Source organism: Oryctolagus cuniculus, chromosome 19 (genome assembly GCF_051225735.1).
Source record: "Oryctolagus cuniculus isolate XC-2025 breed Fujian yellow rabbit chromosome 19, ASM5122573v1, whole genome shotgun sequence".
Classification (NCBI taxonomy): domain Eukaryota; kingdom Metazoa; phylum Chordata; class Mammalia; order Lagomorpha; family Leporidae; genus Oryctolagus; species Oryctolagus cuniculus.
Window position 1 is genome coordinate 51,572,457 of NC_142885.1, and position 18,172 is coordinate 51,590,628.

The 18,172-nt window shown below is 45.6% G+C and overlaps 1 long non-coding RNA gene across 4 annotated transcripts in view; it reads right to left on the bottom strand.

Annotated features, from left to right (window-relative positions):
- The window catches only part of LOC149120593 (uncharacterized), a 258,624-nt gene that overhangs the window by 186,027 nt on the left and 54,425 nt on the right, over positions 1-18,172 (bottom strand). For all 4 annotated transcript variants that reach the window (XR_016226350.1, XR_016226349.1, XR_016226352.1 and 1 more), the window contains one exon: positions 1,124-1,257. This is a non-coding gene — a long non-coding RNA (uncharacterized LOC149120593). The remainder of the gene's footprint in view (positions 1-1,123; positions 1,258-18,172) is intronic.

Sequence of the window (18,172 nt, forward strand, 5' to 3'; positions counted from 1 at the left end):
AAGGCAAGTGGGTGGATAATACTATTAAAAAGAGATGAGAGAGCCAGTCATTTACATTGTTGCAGCCTCAATAATGAGAAATAGGCAGCCTTGTGGAGATGCAATGGAAGGCCATTCCATACAATCCCACAGCGAGAGGGAACAGCTGTGCTTGGTGGCCAGAGAAGAACAAAGATGGGCACCCAACCCAGCTCCCAGAGGCCTAAGGGGGCTTCCTATCTTGTAAATGTTCCTCCTATATGCCCTGGTAGAGATCTTCTCCCACACACACAGAGGCTCCTGTGCCAACTACAGACAGAAAGACTCACGTGTGAACATTCTGTTTCTTCTTGGTTCTTCCATCAGTGTCACACCTAGGATGACACTGGTGGCCATCAAGAAAACAGTTCTAAGCAAGAGATAGGAGTAGAAACTGGGCTACTGGGAATTAAGACTGTGGGGACATGGGTGCTGCAGAGCAAGCATTTATTCTGAAACTTACTAGTGATTAGAAATCAGAAAAAGAAGAAGAGAAGTTAGAGAAGGAACTATTCCAGCCTCAGGGTATTTGCACAGGCTTTTCCTGCTACCAGATCTTCACAGAGCTGACTCCTCCCTATCAGTCGTATCTCAACCCAATGCCTCCTCAGAAAGATACCTTGACACTTCTGCCCCAAGCTAAGCCTCCCCTGCCCATCCTACATCACTCCCATTGCCATCACTGCATTCGTTAGGATATACATTTGTCTTCCATTTTTATTTGATTACCTGCTTATTATCTGCCCCTCCCTGTCATGGGTTCAGACACCTCCGTTCTACTCGTTCACTGTCTCTCCAGTGCCTTCCATAAATGCAGGGAACATGGGAGATGCTCAAAGTAATTGCCGAACAGATGAAGGGAGGGATGAATCGAAGAAGCAGAGAAAGCAGCCATGATGGAAGAGAAGAATACAGAATCGAGAAGCAAGAGAGGTAATAAAAAGGAAAAGTTTTAAATTCTATAGAGATGATAAAAGAAAGCAGAGAATAAAAGAGGAAAAGAACTTCAGAAGGGATGGCACTGGGGTACCAAAGGGTTAACATGTGCAGCTGCTGCCCAGATGCCTAGCGTCTGAATGGGGTGATCCAGGGGAAAGGTGCTTACCAAGGATCTGGTGTCTCAGTTTCGTTCCTTTATCCATCAAAATCTGACCAGGAGGCATGGAGCTGGAAATTGCTACACATTTTGTATTCTTCCTCTGTGCTGGAAACTATTACAACAACAGCTCAGGACTAGCCCTGCAGGAATAGAAAGGTCAAAAGACAATCTGTTCCCTGTAAATAAATAATAATAAATTACCATGTTTGAATATACTCAGGAGTCCCTCTGTGGCTTGGAGTGCCACTCTGGATTAGAGCTTTTGGTGACAGCCCAGGAAGCTGGGGCTCGCATGCCCTGCTGGCCGAGACGCCCTCTCCCATCTGAATTCTGGCCAGTTACTGCCCTTCTCTCCATGTGTTCTTTTTCTCCTTCTGAGATTCCTACTGGAATTCTAACTTTTAACTTTTCTCTTCCAAAGATTTATTATTCCCAAATGCTTCCTGGGAGAGTTCACAGGCAGAATCCTTCAGTTCACTTATTTGTTCTTCAGCTGCATTCATTCTGCTGCCCAGCTTAGTCATGGACAACGTACTTTCCATCTCGACGATACACTTTTCACGCCCAAGATTTCCAAACGGTTCTTCAGAAATTTCTTATTTCCATTTCCTGTTCCTTATTTCTCCAGGGATACTGATAGTCCTAATTTCAGTTTGATTTTAAACATTCTAACCCATTATTTCTACTTCTTTTGTGAAGATTATTTGGTGTTTTGTTATTTGTTCCTACAAACTCATATACCTTTGGAACTGCAGGAGACCTTGGTTACAATGAGCAAAGGAAGAGAGCAGATGGAGTTGCTGACAGAATCCCTGACTATAATTTGCACTTTTCCTGGTGCACTTGGGCTGTGTGGAGGGCTGTCTGATCAGAGAGCCTGGGGTCCTCATTGGGACACGTTACCTCCTTTTTACCCCTGTGATATTGGGAAATAATAAGAAATAGACAATCATGTGTTTCTCGACAACAGAGATATGATAATGTCTAACATACATGTTAGGTGATTCCGTGCTTGTGTGACATCACAGGGTATACTTACACAGACTGAGATGGCTATATGGCATATAGATATGACTGTATGTATATATGGTACAACCTATTAATCATAGGGCCATGATGGACAAAATACAGATGAAGTCAAGCAAGAGGTGGGGCCAAGGTTTGGCCTCACAGTTAAGCTACTGGTTGGGATGCCCACATCCTGTATCAAGGTATCTGGGTTTGAGACCCAGCTCCCCTCCCAATTCCAGCTTTCTGCTAATGCACACACTGGGAGGCAGTGGTGAAGGCTCAAGTAGTTGGTCTCTGCCACTCTAGGAGACCTGGGTTGGATTTCTGGCTCTGGGCTTGCTGTTGCAGATACCTGGAGAGTGAACCAGCAGTTAGGAGCTCCCTCTATCTGGTTCTCTCTCTCTCTTTCTCTCATCCCCCCAGATTACAGTAAGGAATCTGTCTCTATGCTTATCAATTAACAGATAAATATGTATATATTTAAAATAAATAAAATCGCCGGCGCCATGGCTCAATAGGCTAATCCTCCACCTTGCGGTGCCAGCACACCGGGTTCTAGTCCCGGTCGGGGCGCCGGATTCTATCATGGTTGCCCCTCTTCCAGGCCAGCTCTCTGCTGTGGCCCAGGAAGGCAGTGGAGGATGGCCCAAGTGCTTGGGCCCTGCACCCATATGGGAGACCAGGAGGAAGCACCTGGTTCCTGGCTTTGGATCGGCGCAGTGCGCCGGCCGCGGCAACCATTGGAGGGTGAACCAACGGCAAAGGAAGACCTTTCTCTCTGTCTCTCTCTCACTGTCCACTCTGCCTGTCAAAAAAAAATAAAATAAAATAAATAAAATCAAGCACAAAGTAAAAATGATGCAATTGAAGGATTGGGTAAATGTAAGACATGTAAGGCGGCTGCTGCTGACATAATATGACATAGCACTTTACAGCAAATGTCTTCTACAAGTAGAAGGGGTTCACTCTAAAATAACAATCAACATGTATGACAGTAATGACATAAACCTGTAACAGCTGCTTGTTGTCAAGCACAATGCCTTGTATGTATCACATGTGCTATACTATGTCTTGTATGTAAACAGGTGCATACTTGTGTCCCGTATGTACCACATGTGCTACAGTTTGGTGTGACCGGTAATGCTGCGGGTTATTCACACAGACAGGGTAGTAGCATGCTGTGTTACTAGGCAATAGGAATTTTTCAGCTCCATTCTATTCTGTGGAACCATCTTCAAGAAGCCCACCACTGACTGAAAGAGTGTCATACGACGTATGATGTACAGTTAGTCTTTGCCCTTGCTGTGCCTTGCACAGATCTCCCAGGATTCTTGGAATTTCCCAAGTGATAGGGTGAGAGGAAAGCATTTTCTTATGCATAGTAAGCCCCTTTGGATCCCGCCTCAGTTTATGCTAGTGAGCTGAACCTAGATGAGCCCCGAGATCACTCAGGATGCTGACCAGTTGCCAGAGGAACCATCCAGGTGATGATGGACTCAACACAGCATGGACTCAATACAGCAAAATATTTGAGACTTTGTGTGAGCATATTTGCAGGACTCATTTGCTTGGAATGCTGTAACAATGGATATGCTCATTTTAAATTTTGACAGAAATTGCTCAAGTGCTCTTCAAAATAGTGTATCAATTCATATTGTCTATCCCAGTGCCAATTTCTCTGCAAAATTGGATATATGGGGTATTACCAAATATTTCAAGGTTCGTAACAAAATATATAGAAAAAAATGATATTGTTCTTTCAGTTTGTTGTACTTTAGTTATAAGGAAGATTGGAAAGTTTTTCATAAGCATACGGTAGCATTTCTTTTTTGTAAGATATTTGTTTCTTTACAGATTTAGTTATTTATTTATTTAAAAAGGCAGAAAAATAGAGAAACTGAGTGAGAGACATAGATAGAGATTTTCCACCCACTAGTTCAATACCCAAATTAGCTGCAATGGCCAGGGCTAGGCTAAGTTGAATCCAGGAACTACAAACTACATCCTGGTCTCCCACAGGAATAGCAGGGGCCCACTTACTTGGGCCATTATCTGTGGTGGAATGAGAAGGCCATGCCAAGATGGCCGCTGGCAAGAGAGCATCAGTTACTCAGGAATGGCTTCGGAAACCACCTGGCAAAAGAACCTGCCTGGCAACAGGCTGTGATTGGTTAGGGCATAAACTGCCCCTTGACTGGATTGGCTGCCTTGGCTATATAGGCTGCTGTACCAACTGAAATAAATGAGTCTGTGGGCTGCTTGCCTCTGGCCTGCTTTCACCCAATTCCTGGGGTCTGTGTGGTGACTCTGTGCCTCTTGCTTCCACTGTGCTCCTCCTCTCAGAACTAATCCACAGCAACAATTATGCACTATTTTTCCCAGGCAAATTAGCAGGGAGCTGGATCAGAAGTATAACAGCTAGATCTTGAATTGGCACGCCAACATGGGGTGCCAGCATTGCAGGTGATGGCTTAACCTGCTGCACCACAACATCAGCCCCAGCAGCATTTCTCATAACAGTTTTAAAAAGTACATGACATAAATATCCAGCATCAAAGTCATCTGTCAAGGAAACTGTGGGATATCCAGGTTTCAGGGGAAAAAAACCAGCAATAATTAGTAAATATAAGGAAAAAATGTCTCATGCCAATTATAATAAAATATTAGTTAAAATTGCAAATATGATATCATTATCCTTACCATAGACCAGTGGCAAATACTATAAAAACTTAATACTTCTCCTGATTGGCAAGTCCCCTTTTATTCCCACTGCTAATCCTTGCTCCATAATTTAAAATTCAAGTGATTCCCTCTGTCATATCCTTTACTACAATCTTGCCTTTTCTACTTTATAATTTCTCAAGCTACTTAAGATGGAATTAAGATCTATTTCCATTACCAATTTTCTCAATTTCACCAAAACTGACATTTATGGGCCAGTGCTGTAGTACAGCAGGTTAAACCACCACCTACAGTGCCAGCATCCCATATGGGTGTTGGTTTGAGTCATGGCTGCTCCACATCTGATCTTGCTCCCTGCTAATGTGCCTGGGAAAGGAGAGGAGGATGGCTCAAGTGCTCAAGTACTTGGGCCCCTGCACCCACATGGAAGATCTAGAAGAAGCTCCTGGCTCCTGGATGGAGTCTGGCCCAGTCCCAGCTATTGGGCCATTTGGGGAGTGAACCAGTGGGTAGATGATGATCTCTCTCTCTCTCTCTCTCTCTCTCTCTCTCTCTCTCTCTCCGTGTCTCAGTAATTCTGACTTAAAAACTTTTTTAAAAAACTGACATTTATAGTCCTTAACTCTAAATGAGAAACAAGATAAGGAGAAAAGTTTTTTTATTCCATTCTTTCTTTTTTTTTTCTTTCTGTTTCTTTTTCTCTCTCAGATCAAACAGGAGAGGGAGGAGGAAGTCAGGGGGGAGGGGGAAAAGGTGGGAGGGTAGGTACAGCCAGAAGAATTACTAGGTTCCTAATGTATTTATGAGATATATACAAATTTAAAAAAAGATAAGGAGAGAAAGGAAATGAAGTGGACTTGCATGCACCCTGTTTAGCATTCCTAACACTTGGCACTTGTGGTCTTGTCTCATGTCTTCATTTTGGTACCCCCAAACACAGCATCAGAGGTCTGGGGTGCAGGGGGCTTGTTTGTGAAGTCAACCCCAGAAGCAATAGTGAGGGGATGATGATGCTGAGGCAGGCAAGGTTTAACAGTCACCCAAGAGTATCTTGAGCATCTTAGTGTTGTGGCCATCCCACCAGTGACACTTCGAGGAATGGTCATCACACCCCAGAACTGGCTCCCTGAGGGACAGGAACCTGGGATCTTCTGGCCAGTGATTTCTATCCCCATCCAGTGGGAATCACCTCAGGGTTTGCTAACTTCCCTGTTTTGCCAGGCTGTCCTGTGACTTCAGAAAATACACTAGGGTATGACAGTAGGTACTTGACATAGAATGTGGCCAGCCCCCCAGGAATAATCCACAGCTGACAATGAAATTAGAGGTGGGCCCAGGGCACAGAGGGTAGTGCAGCAAGATGTACCCACTGCATACAGGGAATCATTACACTGGTCCTCTTGTCTCAAAGCTGCAAATAAGGAAAAGCTTGTGTTGAGGCAAGTTCCCCTCACCCTAAAAGCCCTTGCCTTTTGCTTTACAGTGTCTTTTAAGGTTGCCAATCCAAGAAAAATACAGAGTCAAGCATTTGTTGCAGTGGTCAATGTTAAGAAGAGAGCTGCAGCTTGGTGCCTCCTCACATGGGGCACCAACGAATAACTGCTATATCTCAAGCCATCTCGCAGGAGCAGCACAAGACTGCTCTTCTTCAATCAATCCGATCCCGAGTATAGGTCACCACTCAAATCCTGGCTCCATGTCTACACCCCATATCAGCAGGAAGTAGCCAGAGAGAAATCAGTGCCCCTTCTTCTTATCTATACTCAGAGTCAGGATTGATGGAACAATGGCATACGCCTCAGCCATTCTCCCTTATTGCCCAAAACAGATAAACACTGGAATGTATTCCTTACCCTTGAAGCTCAGTTGGGTCTCACGCCCTATTGCCTTCATACCTCACCCCCCAGAGCCACCTGAAAGACCAGTTCCAGGAACTCCCCTCCGCCTGCTGCCCCCTACCCCACCCCCATCCCCAGCCCTCCTAAAATATAAAAAGGCCTGGCCCCTAGAGGTTAAGGCCTTCTGCCATGTGTTCCATCAGTGTGCGTGTGGGCAGGTGGTCACCCACCTCTACGGATTTATTTTCTCTGAATAAATTCGGTCTGGCTATAAATTCGTACACTGCCTCCTCTCTATTCTGCGCCTCTTTTCCTAACATTTTGGTGCCCCGTGTGAGGAAGCACCAATCTGCAACTCTTTTCCTAACAGTTAAGTCACTGCTTGGGATACCTGCATCCCATATCAGAGTGCCTGGGTTCAGGTCTGGCTCTGCTTCTGATTCCAACTTCATGCTAATATGCACTCTGGGAGACAGCAGGTGATGGCCCAAGTACTTGGGTGTCTGACACCCAAGAGGGAGAGCTGGGCAGAGTTCCAGGCTCTCTGCTTTGGCCTGAACCAGCCCTGGCTGTTGCAGACATTTAGGGAGTAAACCAATGAGTGGGAAATTTCTCTGTTTCTCTCTCTCTCTCTCTCTCTCTCTCACTCTCTTTCTCTCTCTCTCTCTTTCTCTCTCATGTGTGTCTTCCTTTCAAATATAACTTTTAATGTTTTTCAAGAAGAAAGATGTAAATTTGTCCATGATATTGTGATATCATAGGAAATATATATTTGGTCCTCATCCTGGGCCCCTGGCACAGAGCTCCTAAAACCCTTAGCATGCCCTGAGTGTCAGGGGCGAGAGAAACAACTGTTGTTACTCGTGGTCAGACCCTTTCAACCAAATCTGAGCTTATGATAATGAGCCACTCTGAGCGGACTCCTAGATGGGGACTGGTTGACCAGGTGATCAGAGGATTGGAAATTTCAAGCCCACCCACCCTCAACCTCCAGGGACAGGAAAGGGGCTGAGAACCGAGTTTATCACCAATGGCCACCAAATTTTTCTATCATGGCAATGTAATGGAAACTCCAGTAAAAACACAGAAACTTAAATGAAGGTGCTTGAGGAGGTTCTGTGTTGGTGCACACCTTCAAGTGCCAGGAATCTGGGACACCGCTACCCTGCAGGGACAGAAGTCCTGTCCTTCGAAGGCACCTGGACCTTACCCTGTGCACCCCTTCAGCTCTGACCTTTCTGATAGTCTAGTCATGGTAAGTCCAGGGTTTCCTGAGTCCCGTGAGCCATGATAGCATCATGGATGGCTCACAGGAGCCAAGTCAGACACAGGTCTCCTGGAGATCCACTACTTACAACTGGCACCTGGGAGTGGGGCGTGCACCTTGAGGGACCAAGTCCCTAAACTGTGGGGTCTGTCACTATCCCTGGGAGTTGGTGTTGGAACTGAATTGAACCTTAGAGAATTGCCTGATGTAGAGGAAAACCCATACATAGTGGTGTCAAAAGTGTTCTAGGGTCAAGGCCGGTGCTGAGGCATAGCAGGTAAAGCCACCAACTGTGACGCCGGCATCCTGTATGAGCTCTGGTTCATGTACCAGCTGCCCCATTTCCAATCCAGCTCTCTGCTCATGGCCTGGGAAAAGCGGCAGAAGATAGCCCAAGTGTCTGGGCTGCCACCCACATGGGAGACCCAGATGAAATTCTTCCCTCTTATCTTCAGCTTTCTCACTCACATCAGCCCATCCTGGTTGTTGAGGCCATTTGGAGAGTGAAGCAGAAGATGGAAGAAATCTGTCTCCCTCTCTGTGTGTATAACTCTGACTTTCAAATAAATAAATAAATCTTAAAAAAAAGAAGTGTTTTTTTTAAGTGGTCTAGGGGCAGGTGTTTGCCACAGTGGTTAAGACACTGCTTAGGACCCCCTCATTCCATATCATAGTGCCTGCTCTGTTCTGATTCCAGATTCCTGCTAATGCAAACCCTAGGAGGTGGCAGCAATGACTCTGGTATGTGGGTCCCTAACATCCAAGTACGACCCCGGATTGAGCTCCTAGCTTCTGGCTTCCACCTGGCCCAGCCTTGGTTTTTGTGGTCATTTGAGAATGAATCAGCAAGTGGGCAATCTCTCTCTCTCCTTCTCTCTGTTCTTCCTCCTGCTCCTCTTCCTCTTCCTCCTTCCTCCTCTCTCCCTTTTAAAATAAATATTTTTTTTTCATATAAGTGTGCTGGGAGTTAAAAAAAAATCATGCCACAGTGATAGTAGTAACCAACCAAAGCAAGAGTTTTCGTTGATTTTCGGATGAATCTCTTCTCTACCTAACCCTGAGTCTGAGGGCACCAGTTGAAGTTCTGCTAAAGCTACAATATATGGCTCATGTCTATTGAAACCACCTGTAACCACAAAATAAAACACTGGAACTCAGCTTAAAGGTCTGATATCCATCCATACTCAAGTTTTCCAACAGCTAAAACTGTGTGCCTCCAAGAGCTGACCTTGGCCTTGGGAGACCCACTAAAAACCTGTTTCCCCACACTGTTCTTTGTTCTCAATGCCAGCCCTTGTATGGAAGCTTTAAGACTTCCCAGCCAGCTCTCCACATGTTGAAAATTCAGAGATAGTCACATCCTTTCAGTCTCTTTCCTCCCTGTGAATGCTAACCAGTTGGCTCTACTCACGCAGCTGAACTGGAGAGCATCACAGGGCTCTCCTTACAAATCTAGACTTTGAGAACTGTGTGATCTGATTTTCCCACCCGGTTTGCAGGCTGAAAAACCAGGGCAAACACAGAGAAGGCCACCTGGCTTCTAGAAGGCCTCTCTTCTTGTACTCGGGAGTAGATAGGTCCAAGAGAAACAGGAAGAGAGTTACAGGAAGCTGAGAGAAAGACAAGGAGAAAGGATATGTTGGGCCATTTTGCAGTACTAGAATGAAATATCTGAGGCAGACCAACTATAAAAGGAGAAGAGGTTTTCTTGCTCACCGTTCTTTTTTAAATTTTATTTATTTGTTTGTTTGAGAAGCAGTGGGACAGAATGAAAGAGGCTCATCACTGATTCACTCCCCGCAAATGTCCATATGGACAAAGCCAGGAGCCAGGGACTCAATCCAAGCCTCCCACGTGGATGGCAGGAACCCAGTTTTATGCGCCATCTCTGATGCCTCCCAGAGTCTGCATTAGCAGGAAACTGCAGTCAAGGGTTGGAGCAGGTACTCCCATGTGTGATACAATACCTTCACTGGCATCTTAACTGCTAGGCTAAGCACCTGCCCCTGCTCACAGCTCAGTTTGAAGTTCAAGGACATGGCTCTGGCATCAGCTCAGCTCCAATGAGGGTCCCACTGGCTGCGTCACATCCTGGCAGGAGCACATGAGGGAGGCAATGAAACGTCACCGGACAGGACTCAAGAGAGAGATCTGAGGGTCAGGCTTGCTCTTAGAACAACGCAATGTAGCAAGAACAACCACAGTCCCTTCCAAGGTCAGCATCTCAGTGACCTAAGGCTCTCCCACTTGGCCCCACTTCTTAAAGGTCCCTCCACCTCTTGGAGGACCCAGCCTCCAACACATGAAACACATCTACATCATAGCAGAGAGGAAGGGATGCAGGGAGGAAGGCCACAGACAGGGAGAGAAGGAAAGATCTATGAAGTGCCCTCTGGGACACCCAATGATGGAGGAAGACACATCCCACTCCAGTGCACAAGCTCTGCCCCACACTTCCGTGATGATGCAGCAGCTGTCAGGGCCAGTGTTGCAGCTCAGCAGGGTAAGCCACCACCTGCGATGCCAGTATCCTGCACGGGTGCCAGTTCATGTCCTGGCTGCTCCACTTCTGATCCAGCTCCCTGCTAACACAGCAGAAGATGGGCCGAGTCCTTGGGCCCCTACCACCCACGTGAGAGACCTGGATGAAGCTCCTGGCTTCAGCCAGGCCTCGCCCTGGCCATTGTGGCCATCTGGGGAATGGACCAGCAGATGGAGGATCTCTAGATCTCTCTCTCTTTCTAATTTTGCCTTTCAAATAGATACATTTTTTTAATAATAAAAAAAAAACAGTCACAGAACCACCTTCCTGTACAAACCAAGTGGGGATTAAAAGCAGCAAGAGCTGTACTCACGTACAACCTGCTGCTAATATCTTGTAGGCCTTGAGCCTATACTAATTGGGACGTCTACTCTAGGTGCTAAAGGGTATTTCCAACATTAATTATAGGTTTCAGGTACAGAGAACAGATTCGTGAACTTTTTAAATGCCAGGAAACCCAGATGTGAGTTCCCCAGTAACCTCTCTCCCCACTCTACTCCTGCACTCATGAAAAATGAAGCGTGCTCTCCCCTCAGGAAAACCGAAGTCTACCTGGACTTCTCCAGGCATCTGCACCCACCAGCCCCTAATTCTGAGCCACAGAGGCTGCCTCTGAGAAGTAATTATTTAATGCCTGCCTGTTCCTGGGGCGAATTTGTCACGGCTTTTACAACACTTGCATTCTCAGCACAGCCTTGGTGCCTTTGGGAAGCCTGACCACAAAATGAGTTGATTTTAACTGCATCTTGCAGGGAATACAACTATTTTTAGCAATTATCTTTGCAGTCACTGAAGTAAAAGCTTCTGAAAATTAATGATTCTCAATAAGGTGCTGGCTTCTTTACATGCAGAACTGAACTACATGAGATTAAAGAAAAGCTAAGCAGATGGTTTTAAGGGAAAGAGTGGTATTCCCAAGAAGAAAATACAGAAGGAGAAGGAAGTGGTAGAAGATAAAACAGCCATGGACAGAGTCAGGCAACCAGAGTCCAAGCCTGTGTGGCTGTGGACCAGTCACCAGGCCTCTCTGACTCTCTGAGTCATGTTTTAAGTAGCAAAGTCACATGTTGGAAAAACAGGAGTTTCTTTAAATGTTGACCTAAGAATTCATTTCAAGAAGAGAACTGACCAGTCCTTTCTTTATTAAGAAAATGATATTTGCTTGTTTGAAAGGCAGAGTTACAGAGAGAGAGAGGCAGATCTTCCATATGCTGGTTCACTCCCCAGCTGGCCATAATGGCTAGAGCTGAGCCGATCCAAAGTCAGGAGCCAGGAGCCTCTTCCAGGTCTCCCACATGGGTGCAGGTGCCCAAGCACTTGAGCCATCTTCCAAAATTGCTTTTCTAGGCAAATCAGCAGGGAGCTGGATCAGAAGCAGAGCAGTGGGGTCTTGAACTGGCACCCATGTGGGATGCCAGCATCGCCAGCAGCAGCTTTACCTGCTACACCATAGCACTGGCACCTGTCCTTGCTTTGTATTAATTAACTAATTAATTTGAAAGGCAGAGAGACAGAGAAACAGGTCACACACTGGCTCATTCCCCAAATACCTGCAACAGCTGGGGCTAGGCCAAACTGAAGCCAGGAGCTAGGAACTCAGTCTGGGTCTCCCATCTGGGTAGCAGGGATCCATCATCTGCTGCACCCACCATTTGGGTGCAAATCAACAGAAAGCTGGGATCAGGGGCAGAGCTAGGACTCAAACCCAGATGCTACAATATGGGATGCATGTTTCCCATGTGGGAGACCCCTGCACCAAACGTCCACTTCCATCCCTTCATACAAACATCCTTTAATAGGTATTATTGCCTTTGAAGAGAGGCATTCTACATAAAAACAGGTGAACCCGGGGTAAGAACAAACTGAGGGGCTGGTGCTGTGGTGCAGTGGGTTAAAGTCCCAGCCTGCAGCATCGGCATCCCATATGGGCACCAATTTGAGTCCCGGCTGCTCCACTCAGATCCAGCTCCCTGTTAATGCACCTGGGAAAGCAGTGGAGGAGGATGGCCCAAGTGCTTGGGCTCCTACACCCATGTAGGGGACCCAGAAGAAGCTACTGGCTCCTGGCTTCAGATCGGCTCAGCTCAGGCTGTTGTATTTGGGGAGTGAACCAGTGAATGGAAGACCTCTCTCTGGAACTCTTTCAAATAAATAAAATAAATCTTTTTAAAAAGAGAGAGAGAGATAACTGAACTACTTTGTAAAATAAATGAATAGGAATTTAGCACTAAGTCAGACAGGAGGCAGAGAAATTCAAAGGACTGAGGCAGTGATTTTGCATAGGGAACTAAAGGGAAAAAATAAGAGATGACCAACAGTTTGAATGGAGATCATGTTTGTCACGTCCAGGATGAACCAGTGAAAAGCACACACATGGTTCTCTCTCAGCCCCAGCATGGAGAAGGTCCCATGTCCCCTTTGGAGTCTACAAAAAGACGAGCACCACCAGTGTGAACCACGGAGTGACCACATGGGGCTGACCTCTCGGCACATATTGCTTACTTGGCAGAAATAAAGTGTGAGTTTACAGCACTGAAAGACGGAGATGGTGCTTGTAACAGCAGATAGCCTGACTTCTTTTGGGGTCTCCTTTCCTGCTTCTAGCATAAACTCCCTAAGAACTCCTGGGAAAAACAGGTTTTCCACTGCATATGGACTTGAGGTTTGTGCTGGTTCCATTTTGCTCTGCTTAGGAAACGCCAACCTCTACAGATTCAATCTCCGGGTACCCCTCACCCTCTGCCTTACCCTCAGTGGAGGGAGGGAGCCACTGGAAGGCAGCAGAGAGAGCTCAGAGGGTAGAAGGAAAGAGAGGGTTGGGTACTTATGTCTGGTCCCCAGTGGGGTCCTGGCTTGGCCCATCCACTGCTATCACTCCTGGCTGGCTCACCCCCTCTCGCTTCCACGGCTCTTTGAGATCACAGTAATATTTCTTCTCTTTCCCATCCCTTCCTCTTCCGGCCCGAAGGTGGTAGTGTCTCCCCACTGCTACTCCTTCCAAGTGCTTCAGTTCTTGGCTCCTTCATCTAGCCCACAGCTACATAAATAGAGGATGCATTCCTTTTCTCCTGGGACTCTAGTGTTTACACCAATCACATTTCAATTTCAAAGGACAAGGTGAACCCAGCATGCCAAAGGTCTCAGGAACAACCAGGCAGTTAGCATCCAGAATACAAACAATTACTTCAAAAAGCATGTTATGAAAAAGCCAGGAACAAAGGAAGTATGCTACACACATGGATCTGAATCTGGAAGAAATAAAGCTTTTGTTTCCGTGAGATGTCCTGGCATTTCACATTTGTCCATTTTGCTTTGATGGCTCTGTCTTTGGTTGAATTAGGCCATAAACCAAGGACACTGCAGCACATCATGAAATAAATCTCCTGTGAATTTTATCCTGACTCTAGAGAGGCTTCTCAGGGAACCTGAGGTTACACTAAACTCCTGGGGCCATTCTCTTTACTTCCCATCTAAGGACCCATAAACTAAGAAAGCAGGTGTCAACACCCCTCCACCCCAGCTACCGGCAGAAGCCACCCATGGAATCTGAGAGCTTTCTTTCCTTCTCTCACTTCTACCCTCCTCAGACACTGAGTCAGGCACCTACACTATCAGCTGGCAACACTGAATCCGAAGCCCCGGAATTTAATATGAGCTTAAGTTAGATTCTAATTCCTGTTTGATGAGGTATGGGCAGAATTGAGGACGTCCATCATGAAGTTAACTCAAGAAGGTATGTCAAATATTAACATAGGGCCCAAAACACAGAACAAAATGAGAAACTTGCTAATGGGTGGAAACAAAGCATGTCGCACGCAAAGCAACTCCAGAGTCCCTCATTTAAACAGAAAGCAGTGTGGGTGATGCCCCCTGGAGTTGTGCAAGTCACTGCATGGGCTCATCCAGACTCAGCTCAAAGAAGGTAAATTCCTGCACTTCCTTGGAGGCTAGCCACACTTTTTCACAGACTTCCACTGTTTTAAAGGTTCTGGTGGCTCTCAGAGCCATGCTTGGGATAGGTTGGATTCTCCAGCCAGAAAATGGAGAATTCTAGGAGGAACTGTCATACCTTCATATGGGCCATCAGACTGGGACATGAGTGCTATTTGCTTAATCTTGCAGCTCTCGGTGTGGCCAGACAGAGGGGGAACCATTACTCCTATGGAGTTAAGGGCTTTCTGATAGAATTTGAGAACAGACAACTCTGATGTGTGGAATAACCCAGAGCTCTCTTCAAACTCTAGACTCAGACTGCTAACTAGCTGTTAAGCATCCCAAGACAGAACAACACAGCCGCTGAGAGCGTGAACTCTGGGACACAATACTGAGTCTGCCACCTGCCAGCCGGACGATCCTGAGTCACTTCACTCCCCTGTCTCAGTTTCCCTGACTACAAAGCGGGGATAACAGTACCTTCTTCATAAGATTGTTTTGTGTGATAAATGAGTTAGTATGTTTGCTGCCAAGTAAAAGTGCTGTAAGTGCTTGTTATTACGATTCTCATCCTGTCTGGATGGCCCACAGGCAACTCAAACTCAAATTTCAGAACAGAACTCATCACGACCTCACCCTCTGAATCACGCAGCATTTACCAGGCACACTGAGTTACTGATGATGTAAATCTTGTTATCATTTCCTCAGGGAACAAAAAAACTAACTCCTTCTTCCTTCTTCTTCCTCCTCCTTCTTCTTCTCCTTCTTCTTATTATTATTTGAAAGGCAGACAGAGTAACAGGTCTCTTTTAAGATATGTAGAAAATATGCGGAGAGGAGACAGGGAAATAACCTTTCTAAAATTTTATTTATGGGGCTGGCACTGTGGCATAGTGGGCTAAGCCTCTGCCTGCAGTGCCAGCATCCCATATGGGTGTCGGTTTGAGTTCCAGCTGCTCCACTTCCGATCCAGATCTCTGCTATGGCCTGGGAGAGCAGTGGAGGATGGCCCAAGCCCTTAAGACCCTGCGCTCACATGGGAGACCCAGGGGAGGCTCCTGGCTCCTGGCTTCAGGTCAGCAAAGCTCCGGTCATTACGGTCAAGTAGGGAGTGAACCAGCAGATGGAAGATCTCTCTCTGCCTCTCCTGGACTGTTTTCTACTGCTGCTGGCTCTGTAGGCAGAGGCTTAGCCCATCTGCAACTCATCGTCAGGTGGACAGCAGCGCAAACCAGCCATTCTCAAACTCTGATCTCAGAATCCCTCTACAATTTGAAAAGTCTGGGTGATAACTAGAAAGCTTAACAGATTATAAGTTAAAGTAGAAAACTGTCAAATGTTTATCTACTTGCTCATTCAAAAATAATAACCCATTGCATGATAAAAAATATATTAAAACTTTAAGGATAATAAAAATATAAATAAAAATGGAATGTTTTATTCTAACACAAAAATATTACAGAGGACAGAGGTATTATTTTACATATTTTTACAAATCTTTTTAGCATATGACTTAATAGAAAAGATCCACATTTTCTCATTTGCTTCCATATTCAGCCTATTGTGATGTGTTGTCTTTGTTGAAGTAAATGAAGAAAACCCAGCCTCAGGTGGATGTGTAATTGAAGAGGGAAGAGTATTGTAATCATGTTTCCAGGTGAGAGTGAATATTCTCCTTTTGAAACTGCAGGAGCACTTGACAAGTGCTTATTATCTTAAAGGTTATTTGCAATGTAGACTATGAATTCCTATCAATGAACTTTTCATACTCTGCTACATTTCATATTCTGCTACACTGATCTATCTTACAGTTTGATGGATCTTTTACCTCCATGATTTTGCAACACCGTTCATTGGCCATTTGGAAAACATTGGTTTGCTGAACTATGCAGAGCCTCTAAAGGTTGACATATTTCATCAGAAAACATTTCTTTTAAATCACAGCAATTATTATCCCCAGTCTCATTAGAAACGTCTCTGAAAACTGGGAAGCTGTTAAGCTCACCGTGGCAGATGCAAGTTTTCAAAACTCTAATTTTTGCCTAGAAGGTGAATTTTCTCACTGGAACTTGCTTTCCTTCAAGCGATAGACTCTTTTCATTCATTCTCAGGACAAGGCCGTCGAACACTTATGTCTGAAAATCCAGTTTGTCATCATTTTGTCAAGTAAAAATGGTGCTGCTGGGATCAGTACTGTGCCATAGTGGCTAAAGCCGACGCCTGCAGTGCTGGCATGCCATATGGGTGCCAGTTTGAGTCCCACATGCTCCACTTCTGATCCAGCTCCCTGCTAATGCATCTGGGAAAGCAACAGAAGATGGCCCATATACTTGAGCCCCTGAGCCCATATGGGAGACCCAGATGAAGCTCCTGGCTCCTGGCTTCAGCCTGGCTAAGCCCTGGCAGTTGTGGCCATTTGGGGAGTGAACAAGCGGATTAAAGACTCTCTCTCTCTCTCTCTCCTTCTGCCTCTCCCTCTCTATAACTCTTTCAAATAAATCTTTTTTTTAAAAATGGTGTTATATTTTTAAAGCAATCAGATCATTAAATGTCACCATATTTTCCAAAACAAAAATTCAGTGAAGAGTGGCATTGTTTTACATTCTGGGGAAAAAATTTCTTTAATGTTGTGCTTGCAACCCAGTTGCATATGTGCTTCTTATCAAGACATATCTTGGTGTGTCCAGGAGTGCTGTGTACAACTCACTTCACCACCTAAGACAAAAATGACGCATCCTCAAAGCTCAAGATTAAATAAATTTTTTACTTTTTAGTGCTACATCAAGGACATTTGCAAGTGAAATTGGCGTTGTTAAAAAAATCATTATTATTGTCATGTGAGAGGCATAGAAACAGAGAGTGATAGACAGAAACAGACAGAGAGCAAGCTCCTGGGGCTGGCCTTGTGGTAAAGCAGGTTAAGCCATCACTTGCAATGCCAGCAGCTCCATATCAGAGTGCTGGTTGGAGTTCCAGCTGCTCCACTTCTGATCCACCTCCCTGCTAATTCGCCTGGAAAAGTAGCAGATAATGGCCCAAGTACTTGAGTCCCAGCCACCCACAAGGGAGTGCCAGATGGAATTTCTGGTTCCTGGTTTCCACCTACCCCAGCCAGACCTGACTGTTGTGGCCATTTGGGGAATGAATCATCAGAATGGACAATCTCTGTCTTTCTTTCTCTCTCTATCACTCTAGTTTTTAAGAGAGAGAGAGAGAGAGAGAGAGAGAGAGAGAGAGAGATTGATTGATTGATTATATCCACTGGTTAACTCCACAAATGCCAACAAAGACCAGCCAGGGCTGGGCCAAGGCTGAAGCTGTGAGCTGGAATCTCAGTCCAGGTCTCCCATGAGTGGCAGGAACCCAATTACTTGAGCCATCCCATACTGCCTCCAAATCCACATTTGGAGGAAGTTGGAATGAGAGTGGAGACTGGACTTGAACTCAGACACTCTGATGTGGCATGCAGATGTCTTAACAGGCATCTTAACCACTAGGCCAAATGCTTGTTCCACATTCCTTTTTATCATGACTACTCATAGACTTTGGTGACACTCCCTGATCCATGTGAAGTGCCAGCATCACAATGAAGAGGATTTAGTTCATTATGAATTGTTTTGATCTTGCAGACCCCTTGAAGTATCCCAAAGATCCCCTGGGATCAGTGCCACACTTGGGCCTCCTCTGGTTTCGCCTTTTCTGGTTAATGCAGTGTTTTATACCCCTGCTAAATGAAGTGCCTTTTCACCCAGCCCAGTGCTACTCCAAATTGCTTCCCGGAC